The 14,094-nt window shown below is 45.6% G+C and overlaps 1 long non-coding RNA gene across 3 annotated transcripts; it reads right to left on the bottom strand.

Moving 5' to 3' along the window:
• On the bottom strand, nt 1-12,179 carry LOC104611378 (uncharacterized). Of its 3 annotated transcripts, none has more exons than XR_016079777.1 (2): nt 10,916-12,179; nt 1-8,647 (listed from the first exon to the last, which is right to left on the bottom strand). It is a non-coding gene; the product is annotated as an uncharacterized LOC104611378 (long non-coding RNA). The 3 variants fall into 3 exon arrangements; XR_016079776.1 differs by having other exon boundaries at nt 1-8,683; XR_016079775.1 differs by lacking the exon at nt 1-8,647 and adding an exon at nt 9,433-9,856.
• Between the last annotated feature and the right edge of the window lie 1,915 nt (nt 12,180-14,094).

Here is a 14,094-nt window from a genome sequence, read left to right on the forward strand (position 1 = left end):
GAGCATTCTAAAAACCTGAACCACTATTAGTCAGATCCACAGGAAAGGCAGAGAGCAAATGAGCGGCAGTTTAACATACGCAGATATACATAAAACATAACCGCACATGATAGCAGATAATAAACTTCAGGTCAGGTTTGGCTGGGTAACAGACCTACGGGAAAGAGTCCGGTGGGATCTACTTCATCGATCTGATCCCCAGCCTTGAATCTTCACTGTCAAAATGAAATGAGAGAGGGGTCGGTGCAGATTACCTGAAGGATGTCCTGGCCGAAGGTTCGATGCTGCAAACGGGTGACTGGATGAATTTGGTGTGTTCTGCAGGAGATGGTCAGAGATTACGACGGTCGCACGAATCCTCCCGACTTCTGGGATTCGCCGGACTCCGGATGAGGTTCGCGAAATAAGTGAGGTCGCGGTTCATTGCAGATGAATATGTGATAACCCTCCCGAAAACAGATGAGAGAGAATAGACTGTGTTGAAGATGACGAAACTCTCTCCGGATTTCGCAAGAGGAGAGGGGTGAATGAGGGAAGCAGACAGATATCGTCACTGTTCAACGAAGGAAATGATGAACAGTGACGGATGAGCAGTTCTGATTAGAGAAGAAAAAAGAGAAGGAGAAGGTGGTGAGAAGAAAAAAAAAGAAATAGCGATCATGGCTATAGTACCGAAAGTTATAAAAACCTCTGCAATGAGATAGAAGAATTCATCTGTCATGGATATTTAAGAAATTTTGTACAAATGATAATCAAACAGGGTGGTAGGTGGAGCAAGGTAGAGATGCTCCCGAGTCCAGCAACAGGCAAGGTGACCAACTGCAGAGGCAGCCACCCGAAGAAAGGCCAGTTCGGGGAACGATCCAAATGGTCACTGGCAAATCAATTGTCGCGGGCTGCACCTTGGCCGCGGCAAGAACCTCGGCTCGTGAGATCGAAAGAAAAGAGCGGAATCCCCCGAAGCGACCTAAGATAGAGGAACCAATCTTCATCACCGAGGATGACGCGCGCGGAGTCCAGTACCCCCATGATGACGCGTTCGTTGTAAAGATAAGTATCAAAGATTTTGAGGTGAAGCATGTCCTCGTTGACTCCGGCAGTTTGGCAAACATACTCTTCAAACCCGCTTTCGACAAGCTTCAGCTTCAGGAGAGCGATCTCAAGCCCGTGAACACTCCCTTGGTGGGCTTCAGCGGAGAGGAAGTCAGGCCCCTGGGGAGAGTCCTTGTATTAGTAGAGGTCGGCACCTGGCCTAGCATAGTGAGGCTCGAGTACAACTTTTTGGTAGTCGCAACTCCCTCCCCGTACAACGCCATAATAGGTCGGCTCATCACCCATGCTCTACAAGCGGTGGTCTCCACCTATTATTTGGCCATGAAGTTTCCCACGGACTTCGGAGTTGGGGTAGCGCGAGCGATCAACTCGAGTCTCGCAAGTGCTATGTTACCGCTCTCAAAGGAAAAGCTAAGGTGGCAGATGACCTCGAGCTGGAGCGACCTGTGGAGCACTGTGAAGAGCGAATTGCACCTATAGAAGAGACGACTTCCATGCCTGTTTCAACAGAGGACCCAACTCGGACCCTCCAAATCGGCGCTACAAACGAGGAGCCTCTACGATCTCAACTGGTAAGCTTTCTACTTAAAAATTTAGATGTTTTTGCATGGTCCGCGGCAGAGATGCCCGGCATAGACCCCAAAGTCATCACTCACAAACTGAACACTGATCCTATAGTTAGACCCGTTAGACAAAAAAACGCAACCTAGCCCTAGAGCGTTGGAGAGTAGTTGATGAGGAGGTCGGGAAGCTCCTCACAACCAATTTTATCAGGGAAGTCCATTACCCGAGCTGGGTAGCCAACCCCGTTCTGGTAAAAAAAGGCTAACGGTAAATGGCGCATGTGCGTCCACTCCCCAAGATCGACTGTTTGGTGAACGCGACCTCAGGGCATGAGTTGCTGAGCTTCTTGGACACTTATTCGAGCTACAACCAGATCAGAATGGCCCCTGCTGATGAAGAAAAAACGGCCTTCATAACCGAGCTCGGTTTGTAATGCTACAAGGTCATGCCCTTCGGACTGAAAAATGTCAGGGCAACATTTCAGAGACTTGTAAACTGACTGTTTGAGCCATTGATCGACAAAAAAGTAGAGTGTTATGTAGACAACATGGTCGTCAAAACCCAATTTTCAAATGATTTAATAAAAGATTTGCATTCTGTTTTTGAAATTTTGCGCAAGTTTAATATGAAATTAAACCCGAACAAGTGCATTTTCGGTGTCACCTTGGGTAAATTCTTAGGTTACATCGTTAACCGACGTGGCATTGAGGCTAACCCTGACAAAATTAAGGCCATCATAGATATGAGACAACCCCGGAAATTGAAGGAGGTTTACAGGTTGAACGGCCGCATAGCCGCTCTGAGCTGCTTCATGTACAAATTGGCAGATCGCTACCTGCCTTTCTTTAAGGCAATTAAGAGAAGCAAAGACTTCGAATGGACCAAGGAGTGTTAGTTCGCTTTTGACGAGCTCAAAAGGTACCTTGCTAGTATCCCGGTGTTAACCCGACCCGAGGAGGGAGACATTTTGGAGCTGTACCTCTCCGCGAGTGATGGGGTAATCATCTCGGTACTGACAAAAGTAGTAGATCGGGTCCAACGACCCATCTACTATGTTGGAAAAGTGTTGTAGCAAGCAGAGATGAGGTATCCTGAGATCGAAAAGTTGGTGTATGCGCTAGTTGTTGCAGCTCAGAAACTGCGACCGTACTTCCAAGCTCATACAGTCGTTGTCCTCACCAATAAGCCTCTGAGGCAAGTCTTGCTCAAGCCCGAGGTCTCCGGTAGATTGACAAAGTGGGCCATCGAACTCAATGAGTATGACATCCAGTACAAGCTGTGAACTGCCATTAAGGCCCAAGCCTTAGCCGACTTTGTCGCAGAATGCACTTTCAGCACCGAGGTCCCTGAGTTGGTCGAGCCTGAGCACAGCGAGGAAGCTCCAACCATTGCGGCTTCTCTCCTGGTTAGACCGAAACCGACCTGGGATGAGGAACCCTGGATCCTCCATATGGATGGCTCATCAAATCAGCAGGGTAGCGGGGCTGGAATAGTTTTGTATGGGCCAAGCGGTGTGAAATTGGAGTATGCGCTACGCTTTGAGTTCGCTGCGTCCAACAATGAAGCGGAGTATGAGGCGTTGATAGCTAGGCTGACCGTAGCAAGCGAAGTGAAAGCTAAGCATATTGTTATCTGCAGCGACTCCCAACTCGTGGTCAACCAGGTCACTGGCGAATATGAAGCTTGTGAGCCAACAATGGTCGCCTACTTAGCCAAAGTCAGAGAGGCCCTGCTCAACTTCCAGTCCTACTTCATCAAGCAGATCCCGAGATCCGAGAACGTTGAGGCCGATGCCCTATCCCAGTTAGCCAGCACAAGCGACAACACCATGAGAACCGTGTACATAGAGAACTTGCCTCGGCCTAGCATTCTCAGGGGGTAGAGGAGGTCGCTCCTGTCGTACATGTAGAGTTGAGCTAGATTGACCCACTCGCGAGCTACCTACTACACGGGACCCTCCCTGCAGATCGTAATGCTGCCTGAAGGGTAGAGCGCCAGGCAGCCAAATACGTCATAATAGACAGACGGCTATACCGAAGATCTTACATGCTCCCTTATTTATGCTGCTTACGACCCTCAGAAGCCGAGCTCGTGCTCCACGACACTCATGAGGGCTTGTGCGGCGGACACTTGGGGGGCAAGGCCCTCGCCCAGAAAGCGCTACGACAGGGATATTATTGGCAAAAGCGCTACGACAGGGATATTATTGGCCAATGTTGAAGGAAGATGCGATTGAGTTCGTCAGAAAGTGTGACAAATGTCAGAAGCACGCTAACATTAATCACCAACTCGCTGCCGACCTGAAGTACCTCACTAGCCCATGGCCCTTTGCACAATGGGGGATCGATATACTCTGACTATTTCCACCAGCGACATGACAGAGGAGGTTCTTAGTGGTAGCAGTTGATTATTTCACTAAGTGGGTGGAGGTAGAACGTCTCGCAACGATCGCAGAGCGGAATGTGCAGAACTTCTTCTAGAAGAACATAGTTTGCCATTTTGGACTACATTGAATACTCATCTATGATAACGACAAGCAGTTCGAGGACATTAAATTCCAGAACTGGTGCAAAGATATGGGAATACAACAAAATTTTACCTCGGTAAAGCACCCTCAAGCAAATGGCCAAGTGGAGGTCACAAACAGAGCCATTCTCTGTGGACTGAAGGCACACCTAAACCGAGCTAAGAGACTGTGGGTAGACAGGCTGCCTAGTGTACTATGGGCTTATCGAACCACGGTGAAGACCGCAACAGGCGAGACCCCCTTCAACCTCACTTATGGCACCGAGGCAGTCATCCCAGCCGAGATCGAGGTTCCCACGCTACGTCTGGAAGTGTACGATGACGAAGCAAACGAAGACGAGCTACGCACCAACCTCGACCTACTTGACGAGGTACGAGACCTCACATACATGAGGACCGCGACCTACCAGTAGAGAATAGCTCGGTACTATAACGCCAGGGTCAAGAAGCGGAACCTCCACGTTGGAGACATGGTTCTTCGTAATGTCATGGTATCTGAACCCGGTGTTGGTAAGCTTGGGCCAAATTGGGAAGGACCCTACCGTGTAAAGCGGGTGCTCAGGAAGGAACGTATGAGCTTGAAACCCTAGAAGGGAAGCAAATACATCGGGCATAGAATATTGTCAATCTAAGGCAATATTACTTGTAATCACCGAGCTGAGTGGACTATAAGTTGCCCCCCAACCTAAGGGCCAAAACGCCGAGCTAACAAAGGACCTCGGCACTATAAGACCCAGTTGCCTCTTCGGCATGGGCGAACTCTAGGAGAGTGGACTATAAGTCGCTCCCCCCTCCTAAGGGCCAAAACGCTGAGCTAACGAAGGACCTCGACACTATAAGACCTCGTTGCCTCTTCGGCATGGGTGAACTCTAGGAGAGCGGACTATAAGTCGCTCTCCCAGCCTAAGGGCTAAAAACGCCGAACTAACGAAAGACCTCGACACTGTATAAGACCTAGTCACGTCATCAGCATAGGCTAAGTACTTGTAATGCCTAAGGCGCAGGCAGTTCGGGTACGAACCTTATGATGCATAACCCACCCCGGCATACAATAGGTTGAACCCGTTAGGGACAACCGATGTCAACTTAAGTAACCCGGGTGCAGACAGGTCGGGCATATACGCTACTATGTTGCTCACCTCGACGTACATAAGATTACCCCTACTAAGCACTGGGAGACAGTTCGGGGTGACGACAATCAAGAAACCCCCACTTCGGGTACTTAGCTCGATAGCTTAACAGTTCGGGGTAAAATAATCACTTCGGCAAATAAAGTAAATTGCACAACACTTAGCAAAGGGTATTTTCATTACAAAGATATATTTCATTACAAAATGTTTGTTACAAAGGGGGAAGAAAAGAAAGAAAAAACTGAGCTCGCAGGCTCAAAGTAAAAGGACCACTCGAACTAATTAAGGGACTTATCATTCTCGGAGCCTCCACAGAAGTGCCAGCCTGGTCGGTAGCATCAGCCTCCCCGATGTCTTCGTCGCCCTCCTCCTCAGAGTTCGGGTCTTCAGCGGCTTGCAGGGCTACCTCTCCCGTGATTCACGAGGTGGTGATGGCGCTTACATCAAGATGCAGGAATTAGCTCTTTATCAACCACTTGTTGAGCTTGAAGCCTTTGCGGTAGGCCTCCACCAACACCCCGTTGAACTCCTCCGATTTGACGTAGTCTTGGACAACCTTGACTTTGGCCTCCTCCATGGCGCCAAGGAGAATCTCAGTTCGCTCCTTGACGTTGACTTCGAGGTTCTCTACCTTGCACTTCAGAGCCCCCTTATCTGCCTCAAGGTTTTCCACCTTGCGCAATAGCTCCTCCTTCTCTTGCAACCATCCCTCCTTCTCCGACATCAGTGCCTGAATGTAGTTTTTCTGAGCTATGGCATCGCTCTCAAACCGGTGGATTTGACTGCGAGCTAGCTTCAGATCGGTGTGAGCCGTGCGGGCTGAGTCTTCGACAGGCAGAGTTCACTTTAAGTGCTGCTCAGACTGGTAGGTCAGGGCATGCACGGTGTTGTTCACCTGCCAAGAATGCCAATTAGCATTAGTAAGGCTACAAATGCAAAATTTGAAGTTTAAACAAGACTTACCACCATGCAGTGGGTAGCTGCTCGAGTTCAGGATGCTCCGAGTTGTTCCTTCTATCCCTAAGGTAGTCTCGGGCACGGGAGCGGGCTCTACAGTGGTCTCGGGGGTGGGCTCCACAGTTTTCTCGGGAACGGGCTCCGCAATCGTCTCGTGCTCCCGAGGTGGGAGGTTCTCCGACTCCTCCAAGTCAATCACCAGAGGAGCATCAGCAGGCTGTTTGAGCTCGGGAGTAGGAGCCCGTGGAGGTTCAATGCGAGCTCTCTTAGCAGCTCGCTTCTTCCTTCATTTCATCTTTCCAAAGTGCCTTTCTGCACTAAGTTGCTCCATGGGTCCTGCGACAAAGCTTGACTTCAGTGATGCTACCAAAAAGTGCCAGCTACTGAGGTGAAGTACTAACTCTAAAAAAAGGCGACCTACCAGGACTCAGACCGACTTGAATGAGCTTGTCCTCGGCAAGGTAGTCCTTGTAGTCGAAGCCGAGCTCCGCCCAAGACTGGAGTGTCTCCCTTGTATCTCGGTCCAGCATAATGCCAGAGTCCTGAACGACCAACCTCGAGTGAGTAGGGAAAGGCCACCCCGCAGGGGTTGCAAACTACAAAGTAATCCCGTTTCCAGGCCGGGATTTTGTTGGGAAGCTCGTGTAACAACTTGAAGCCTGGGCAGGGGACAGGTAGTAGGTCCGCCTGTGCTCAGGGAGAACGCTAGAGGCATTCTTCTTTATGGAGAGGATGGAGGAGAAAATGTCGAGGTCAGGAGGAAGGGTGTAGTCAAAACAGGGGGAAATGGTACTGACCACGTTCCAGATAGAGTTCCGGTGGAGTTGATCTATAGTGACGTCGAAGTGATTTAACACTTAAATAATTAGGGGGTGTAGTGGAAGGCGGAGTTCGGCCACGAGCTATTCCCCGAAAATCACGATCTTGTCGTGACCATGTTCCCAAGGGAAGTCGCCCACAGGAAGGTGGTAGGTATGCTCCCTAGGAAGGTTATACCGAACTATTAGGGCCCTAAGTATGTCTGTCATAGTTGAAGGGCCAAACTTGTCCGGTACTCGACCTCGATGAGAGGTGGACGCCGAGTTATCCGAGGTCTTCCGTACCTCGTAGACTAACTGTGCCTTGGAGGCACCTACTTGAGCCGGGGCACCCACCTCGGGCTCATCTAAGAGACTGTCGAAGCTATGGTTTGACATAGCTACGAGTTGAAAATGAATAAAAAAGAGAAGTGAACTATGAACTGAAAAGGAGAGACTAAAGGGACTCACCAAGGGAAATTGACCGAGCTAGGAAGACTGACGAACTGGGAAACCCAGGCTGAGGAACTTAGCCGCAACTTCAAGACGAACGATGGTGAACTTATGGCGGAGAAAATGATTGGGGTCCCCCCTATTTATAGCCGCTATGTCCGAGATTCAATGGTTGAGATCAAGACGATCTAACGGCTCTCAAGAAAACCAGCTGCACGACCCCCGAGGTGAAATCAGTTTAGCACATTTTTTGACGTCCGCAAAGTCTATAAATCACGTGATGTCCGTGGAGTCTATAGATCGCGTGACGTCCGCGCATGAACTGCACGCAACCCGGGTTATCCTTGATTAAGCCGAGTAGCGAACTGGTCCGACCGACGAACTATCTGACGGGGCGGCCTAAACTTCGGGCCAAATCCACCCGTCACATCGTGAACTCCCCTCACCTGGTCAGGACCCCTGGCTCGGGGAGTGGGGGGCAATTGGCCCCCACTCAACGCGACCAGTCCGCCAAGATCCAACGTGGCAGCTCGCTACAAGATGACACTCTGATTACCCCAAGCTAAGATTCTTCCAAGTAGGAAATACCCCGAGCTAAGATTCTTCCAAGATGGAAATCTCCCGAGCTCAAGACACTTCGGGTTGAGCTCGGGAGCCTCTTAAGAATAAACTCGCCCGACCAAACTCAAGTAGGCCACCTCGGGTAGAAGCACCTCGGCATAAGGTAGCTCGGAAAAGAGCAGCTCGGCATATCACAAGAAGATCTCCTGCCTGACAACCGTACCTGCCAAATCTGGAGATTGCGCCCACATCTCTTGCCAGGCGGCATCATGCCTGCCAACCCTGAGAGGTGTCCCTTGTCTGGCAGGGCTGTACTCTGCAACAGTTACTCGCGCCCACCAGGTCAGCCCTGGCAAGTAACGGCTGTGGTAGAGAATCAGAGGTGGTTATAACAGATTTGTTAGGAAATCAGTATATAAGAGCTCCGACCCCCAAGAGCAAAGGGAACTTGCGTGATATGCACTCTAGCCCTTTCATTTTGCTCTGCTCTACAACTATCTTCATGCTACTAACTTAAGCATCGGAGTATTCCCGCCGGGAGAGTCCCCGGGGATCCTTCTTCTTCTTCACAAGTATCTCATTCGTCGCCAGTGAGGAGTGCAACCGCTGCCAGGTAGGAGTGATTAGATTGCGCACCATCAACTGTGAAGATTTTAAACTAACACGAGTTTCATAAGTGTTCAATTTAACGGTATTACACAGAAACACACCATATATAACATGAATCAATTATATACTATTATTCATTTACAATAAATGTCAAAAAGTACATCAATTTGATTGGAGCTAAGGGCATACATTGTCTAGCATCTTGATAGAATGTCTTCTATCGAGAAACACTCAATAGAAGGCATTGATAGTAAAGCATCTTGTAGAGAGAATATGGCACGGAGGAAAGCCCCCCATTTATTCTGCGAGATTTTGGAACATGCTAATGTGGATGTGATTTGAGCAACATACTGGTATTCTTGATAATATCGCAGATCATTTATTTGAATTTGTAGTGATATGGGGTGTGCATACGAAGTTCTTTTGGATTGTTGTTGTTTTATTTAGTTATGTCATTGCGACTTGGAGTACTAAGTGTTTGTGGTGTTCCATCTCCCTTGGGTTTGCTATGGGTTTTCCTTTTCCAAGATCCATTAGTATGGTTGGGATTTATCAAATCTTTCATGATCCAGTCAGGACATGTCATTGCACTTGATTATACTAATGCTAAGTATTGAGTTTGATTGTCATGCCTATTGTCTTGTCTATTTAGCAATCTCTTCCATCGTCCTCGAGGTTTCCGAGGTCTTTGGTATTTGCCAAATTGCTTTAATGCAATCGAGATAGCTAAGTGTCATCACATTTGAAAAAAATTAAATGTCATCGTATATGAGAGGTAAATATCATCGCAAATAAAGAAAATTAAATTTCATCCCATAAGAAGAGTAAGATTGCATCGCATGTAAAAGGTAGGGCTAGTCATAATGAAGGGATTAAGTACTATAATACAAGTGTAAAGCGTCACAATGTGTGAAGGAGTCATCATGCTTGGGGTTGCCAGGGACTTTGCATGGAGCCTACGGCATTGTGGAACCGGCCACGACATCCCGAAACCGGTTAGGGTATGTATATGTGTGCCTGGGGTTGCCAGAACCTTCACATGGAACATGCAGCATCGTGAAATTGGCCATGGCATCGCGGAACCGGCCGCGACATCTTGGAACTGACCAAGGTATGTGTGAGCGCTCCTAGGGTTGCGAGGGCCTTCACATGGAGCATGCGACATTGTGGAACCGGCCATGACACTGTAGAACCAGCCGTGGCATCCTGGAATCAACCAAAGTATGTGTGAGTGCGCTTGGGGTTGCCAAGATCTTTGTATGGAGCATGCGACATCGTGGAACTAGTCACGACATCGCGGAACCGGCCGTGGCATTCTGGAACCGACCAAGGTATGAGTGTGCCTGGGGTTGCCAGGGACTTCACATGGAACATGCGACATCCTAGAACCAGTCAGGGTTTGAGTGACGAGCTCCTAGGGTTGCCAGGGCTTATTACAATCGGGGTGTCAGCCTAGAGGCGGTGCCCAGGCCTAGTAAACTAGGCCTGTAATGAGTGGGCTATGTTGTTGATTAGTGCTTGTTGCTTAAAAGTTAAAACTTCCCTATGATACTGCAAGAAACATGTTAGCAAGTTGCAAGATATTTTAAAACCCGTTTTTTCTCTAAATAAATTTGAAATCATGCGAGGTGAAAAAATAAGATCTATGTTTTGAAAACCTTATTTTTTTTCCTGGAATGCAGAAGATGCATAACAATTGACCTAAGTAAAGGTATAGAAACTTGAAAATTGATCGATCACGAGGCCCAAGCGTTTATGAAGATAATCAGAAAACAAGTCCAATCTGACTTTTGGTTGGCAAAAATAAAGCAACAGTTTCAAAGATTTCAGTCCAATCAGAAAACAAGTCTAATCTTTTATGTCATTATCCGTAAATGTCTTGTAAAGAAAAACAATATACCTCATGAATTAGGCGTATGTAAGCCATAATTTATCTATCCAAACCAGCAGATTCATCCAAAGATTTTAGTCAATAACAAGCAGGTCAACTCAAAAGTCTATGGGTGGCCTTCAAGTGTTGCCTTAAACCAGGGAGATGCTAGGCACATTTTCATTGTGTTTGTATAGATATATATTTTTTAATTCAAGTTGAAAAAGGAAAGAACAAATTTATTTGAGCCAAAATCATGATAGCTATAGCTCAGAACAAAGGGTAATATATATACGTGTCAGTTTATACGATTGAAATACTTCAACATCATCTATGAAATCCAATCACAAAAGATTGAAAATTTCGGTTGTAAATACTGAGGGATTTTCTCTTACCTGAGCCCACGCACCTGAAGATGAGATTTTCCATTAAGAAAAAGAAAGCAGAATCCGATGCATAGGAATTCGATCTGTTTCCCCTGGTAATACCAATGAATTGTGTGGTGAAATCTATAGAAGGATCACCCTATGCTCACCATTCCTCTGTAAATTGCTGATTAACCCTGTATAGAGAATACAAATCGTTGACATGCTTATTCCCAAACGAAGGTAGGGAGATCTAGAGGGGAATCAAGAAACGCATAAAATAAGGTTTTCAAGGAAATCTCCCTTGCGCGTAATCCCTATGGGATTAATCGAAAAGCGGTTCTAGAACTCGTACAGAACAAAAAAAAAGGGATCCTGAGCTTCTTTCATGATTTCAAACCACCGACTCACGTTCGATTAAGAATATCGCCAAGAAAGACGAAGATGCAAGAAAGGCGGTGATCCATCATCCTGTGGTAGCGGATGCCAGAGTTGGTGGAAAGCACGTCTGTAGGGAATTTCTGATCCAACCACCGGTAATGGAATTTCTGGCATTAGAGCCCCAGCATACAGTATTCCGATTTCTCTCTCTCGTGCCCAATGTATTAGTTTGGGAAGGAATTATAGGACGCAGGAGGTGGGCGGATGAAATGCCTCTAAAATTTAATCCTTGATTGGGTTTTGGCCTAAGAATGATTGATGAACGAAGACGGGAAACTCTAGACAAGCTTCGGCTTGGAAGAATTTAATAGGGCGATGCTAATCATTGTAGCAGGGAGCGGGTGTAGGACTGATTGCTATTGAATCACGAACTTAGCTTAGACTCAGAAGGAATGCCGTTGTGGTGTTCCCTGCTGCCGCTGTGTTCGGTGTCGAGAAGAAGGAATAAGCGAATAGTTGCTTCGATGGGTTAGTGAAAACGACGAGTGATGGAGAGAGAGAGAAAGAGAGAGATTGTAGTGGCGACGGGAAGAGTTATAGTAGTGGGGGGCGGTGTTCTGTAAAAAAACGATTTCACCACTGCAACATGGTGAAGAAAGAACAAAACAAGAGATAGAGAAGGTGTTCGAGAGACTCCCTGCTGCCGTAAACCCCTGTTGTTGCGCCATTCTATTCGTTGAAAGAGAAAAGACAAGTGAATAGCGCTTCCTCCCACCAATGTGAAGCTGTTCGGATAAGGCAATGGCCAAGAGAGAGAGGACGTGGGGAAGAGGGAGGAAGAAAGGAAAGAAGGGAGAGTGTCATTGTTAGAAACCCTAGGTCAAAGTTATATTGTCCCGTTCCCTTAGGTGAGAGTTATTCCCCTTTATATAGCGAAAATCCTAAGGTTACAAGGAGAATGATCTAAAATGAGACATTTTCTATTAGAAAATGGGATATTTATTTTTATATTGACTATTAAGGGAGCATCGTTGGGGTTTCGTCACGTATCCGACGAGATCCTTTGGAGATAGGCTTTTCTTTCTCTTAAGGATTCTCATAATCCATGTATGTTTCTTCCATTCGTGTCCCTTTTAATACCGACGTGGCACGGGTGATGTCATTATTTACATTGTTCATCTTTAGTAGGCCCACGGGGCGTCCCATCACGCGCGTAATTTAAAGACGCACGTGTTTTTGATATTTATTCCCAATATGCAATAATTCCACACATGTTCAAAGTTCATCACGAGTCTGTGTGTCTAAAGCTCATCGCAAGTTCACACACGTCTGAGATTTATCGTAGATCTATGTAGGCCAAATCTTATTGCAACCTGTTTCGGGTATGAGTTCATCGTAGATGTGCAATGAGTTATGAATTCATCGCAAATGTGCGATGAGTTATGGATCCATTTTAGTCATTTGTGTAGTGTTGGTTTGACACCCTCTATACTCTGATGGTCTTAGTGACCACTATATACCTATACAACATTTCCCCACTATTTTTCCAAAAGTACAAACATTTTAAAAATGTTATCCCTCTAGCATGCTCAAGCATCAAATAAGTTGAATTCCACCTCACACACATTTCCATCCTTAACCATTTGGTGGTGTTCAAATGAAAACTTTTTTTTAGCAATTTCATAAAATATGTTCTTTCGAGCAATTGATTTCTTTATATATTTCACACCATTAGAAATTTTAGCAACAACATCATCAACAAGTCTCAAACTAGCTTGACAATAAGATTCAAAATATGGCTATAACAAAAAATCTTAAAAAATCACCACCACACAGAATTTCAAAGAATTATCCATCACATCATTATAACTTATATTATCTAATGTAGTGTTTCAACCCGTTGCTTACTTGGTTGGTCGAACCGCTTGAACCATCACCCACAAAGATTCTAGGTCTGGTTCAGTCAAGACCCGTCGGACTGTCAAAAACCGTTGACTTGGTCAAGAATTGTTTGACCTATCCAATTCGATCGTTGACCCGTTCAACCTAGTCATTGGGTTGCGGGTTGCATACTCAATGTATGCAAACTATTGGAAGCCATAACTTTGCAATCCGATGTCCGACTGGGGTGATTTTTTAATGTATGCAAACTTTTGGAGGCCGCAACTTTAATTCAGTTTTTAATGTATGCAAGTTATCGGAGGCCATAGCTTTGTCTTACTATTTTCACAAAAAACCCTTTTTTGGCCTAAAATGATAATTTATAATATTTTTATAAATAAAAAAATAAAAATTGATTTAAAAAACATTAATTAAATATAAAAATACATATAACATATCTAAAACATTTTATACATTATTTATTGATAAAATATATATTTATACACATATATAAACACATATACACATATATGTGTACATTTAATACATATATATAGCACGGTCTGAACCATTCAACCTAGTTGGTCAAATCGGTGACCCGTGACTTGGAGCAAAATTGGTTCGGCCTCCAAGTCAGTTTTTAAATCATTGATCCAATGTGATACTAAAATTTTTCTTATCAATATTCCATTCACTTAAGCACATAACCACCTCATTTGCTAAAGAAAACATTAAAAGAAGGTGTCAAAGATTTAAAATGAATAATCCTTTTTTGTAATTTCCAATTGTTATCAATCCAATGAACAATTATGCACATGCATTCATCATCAGTATGCTTAAATCTCTAATTATCAGATGTTAAACAAGCTTATCAAGTGCACGAGACAATTCATCTTTCACATCCTCTCTCTCTTTCACATAGTTATATATATATATATATATATATA

The sequence above is a fragment of the Nelumbo nucifera genome, chromosome 8 (genome assembly GCF_055504915.1).
Source record: "Nelumbo nucifera cultivar China Antique chromosome 8, China Antique-T2T, whole genome shotgun sequence".
NCBI classification, from domain to species: domain Eukaryota; kingdom Viridiplantae; phylum Streptophyta; class Magnoliopsida; order Proteales; family Nelumbonaceae; genus Nelumbo; species Nelumbo nucifera.